The sequence below is a fragment of the Podarcis pityusensis genome (assembly GCF_964106645.2).
Source record: "Podarcis pityusensis genome assembly, chromosome: 14".
Classification (NCBI taxonomy): Eukaryota; Metazoa; Chordata; class Lepidosauria; order Squamata; family Lacertidae; genus Podarcis; species Podarcis pityusensis.
In genome coordinates, this window is record NC_138039.1 from 32,071,448 (window position 1) to 32,074,391 (window position 2,944).

The 2,944-nt window shown below is 43.2% G+C and overlaps 1 long non-coding RNA gene across 1 annotated transcript; it reads left to right on the plus strand.

Moving 5' to 3' along the window:
- Positions 1-312: 312 nt before the first annotated feature.
- On the plus strand, positions 313-1,697 carry LOC308463234. The gene is made up of 2 exons (XR_013979525.1): positions 313-442; positions 1,566-1,697. It is a non-coding gene; the product is annotated as an uncharacterized lncRNA (long non-coding RNA).
- Positions 1,698-2,944: the final 1,247 nt, after the last annotated feature.

The window sequence follows — 2,944 nt, forward strand, 5'->3', positions numbered from 1 at the left end:
CCAAGAGGCTCAGTGGTTTAGACCACAGCACCACCCGCGTCCCAGCAACTGGTACACAAAGGCAATCCTCAACTAGCTGGACTGATTCAGTGTGTGGCAGCTTACAAGGTACTAAATCTGTGGTGTATTTACAATGCAGTCAAACCAACAATGAACGTTTGCTAGATAGACACATGATAAGCGCTGAAGTTCAGAGTTCTGTCAGTTTCCTAGAGAGGACTCCTGAGAGACACTCCCACTGTGACCTGTCAGTGGGAGGGCATATCCATACATATAATTTCCTCACCTGGCCTTTCACCTCATTCCAGCAATGTGAGAACATCTGCATGTCAGACACCATTTTAAACTGGGCTAAAGTATGTCTTTGTAACTGGATGACCATTTTAAGCCTGCCTGAACAAAGCTGCTGTATCTGTTGCTCTTCAACAAGTATGCTGAGTGAGTAAGTGCTATTTTTAATTTTTACAAGACTGTTTGCGTGGTTATTTTTTTATGTTGGAGGGACAGGGGAAATGCCAGAAAAAATTAGTCTGCCTTAAAGCATCCTGGATTACTTAAACCAAAAGGCTAAAACCAGCCTATCAAAGCTTCCCTTTTAAATGGCGAAGGGATGCACTCTGCTGAACTCACAAACATGAGGAAGGAAGGATAATACCTAGTATATCCTCTCCTAGCATCTAGCAAGAAAGAGTGTTCCCCAAACACTTCTCCCCCTCTCCAAATTATCCTCACAACAATTCTGTGAGGTAGCTTAGGCTGAGAGACAGTGAGTGGCCCAAAGTCACCCAGTGGGATTCATGGCTGAGCAGGGATTTGAACCCAAGTCTCTCCAGCACTCTAATCAATACTCCACACTGGCTGTATATCCTAAAGACACTGCAGTCTCCACTGACCTTCATTCCAGGAAAACCAAACCTTAGAAAAAGCACAGGAAGTCAGGGAGTCTCTTGCCGCTCAGAGATTTGGGTGCAAGCAGCCATTGGGAAGGGCCATAGCTCAGTGGTAGAGCATCTGCTTTCCATGCAGAAGGTCCTAGGTTCAAACCCTGGCATCGCCGGGTAGGGCAGAGAGAGAGCCCTGCCTGATACTCTGCAGAACCATCTGCCAGTCACTGTAGACAATACTGAACCAATGGTCTGACTGAGGTATAGGGCAGCTTCCTATGTTCCTAATGCATAGTATTCAGCACCATCAATGTGCATTGCCACAAGGTTCTGGGTTTAGTCTGAGAGACAAGGGAAGGATGTTTATTGCTTTACATGAATCAGCTCTTTAGATCCATTGTTGAAATGCTGAGCTTCTGAAAAGATGCGAGGTGCCCACATTCATTCACAACATTCTTAAGTGTGGAAAACATGCATTCCTTCATGCAATTATGCCAACAGAAAGCAACGTTTTAAATACTACATCAGAAGAATCTTTATTTGAATCAGCCACTAGCCATAGCAATAAAATGTACTGAAGATAGAGATGAAAACTTAACTACGCAAAATACATTCTGGAGGTTTACATCAATAATCAAACAACAGATCTTATTCTAATTGCCCCTGCTATTTTTTCCCCAGTTTTTGCTGTCACTTGATTATCTTGATCTGCTAGAAGAAAGAACACAGTAGCACATGGACATAACCAGTTTTCCAGAGGAATATTTTGAAATTGACCCTCAAGTACAGCTGAAGGCAGCATATTTAATCTTGTGTAGGTGAAAGCGCATCTTTATTTTGGAATTGTTAAATTTTTCAAATAGAGTGCCAACATGACAAAATGACTAGGTGGAAAATAATCATATCATACAGAAAGTCACAATATAAAATAGTGGTATGTAAGTAGGGAGTTCTCCACCCCTTTGTGAGACAAAAGTACCTGAAATTCCACTCCAGGGTTCACTGGAGTCTCTTAGGAGCTGATCCTTTACCATGGTGTCAATCATCTTTCATATTGATAGGTTTCAAGTCTATATGTGGCGTGTGTGAACAGCATGAGATCTTGTTTTCAAGTGTTTGGCTTCAAATAGATTTAAAGCATTAGGCCTGAAAGTATGCATGCTTTGTTTTGTGGGAGAGAGTACAGTGGTACCTCAGGTTAAGTACTTAATTCGTTCCGGAGGTTCGTTCATAACCTGAAACTGTTCTTAACCTGAAGCACCACTTTAGCTAATGGGGCCTCCTGCTGCTGCCACGCCGCTGAAGCATGATTTCTTTTCTTATCCTGAAGCAAAGTTCTTAACCTGAAGCACTATTTCTGGGTACACAGCCAGAGAAATCTGGAAAAAAATGTTTCATGTTCTCCAGCATTGCACAGAGAAATGCACAGAGAAATCTGGAAAGATCAGCTTCATCATGACGAAAATTTCCTGTTCTCTGTGGGAAATGAAACTTTAGACTCTACTAAAATTCTTCTGTGTAAGAAGCATGCTATCAAGGCAGGGAAGCTCGCCGCCTCCCCAGCTTCCGACAGATGAGGTGTTTTAGATCCAAGACAAAAGCCCTTGCCATCTTTCCTGGGCTTGGGGATCAGAACCAGGCTCACACATGGGGCAGCGATCTGGAAACGCTTGGCCACAGAAATGTGCTTGGGTGCAAGCCAGCCTCAGCCCTAGGCAAATTCCCACCATGTGCAAAGATTCCTAGCCAAAACTGCAATCTGTGCGAAGTGAGGAAGTATGAAGTGATGAGCCATTCCTGGGTCAGAGAGAACACGGACAAGGGAACATGCAAAAACACCCTCCCCAGCTAATTCATTCCTTTATTTTTGTTTCCACTTGAGGAAGGTTTTGTTCACTTTCTGTTGGTTTCGTGACTGTAGCAATTTACAAACTTTCTGCCAAGAAGCCCTGGTGATCAGTGAAAGCATATCAGGAATTCTTCATGAGATAATTAGGAGCAACGGACAGACATTTCTCATGGAATGCACACATACATGTGTGTGCATGCAGATGTATTCT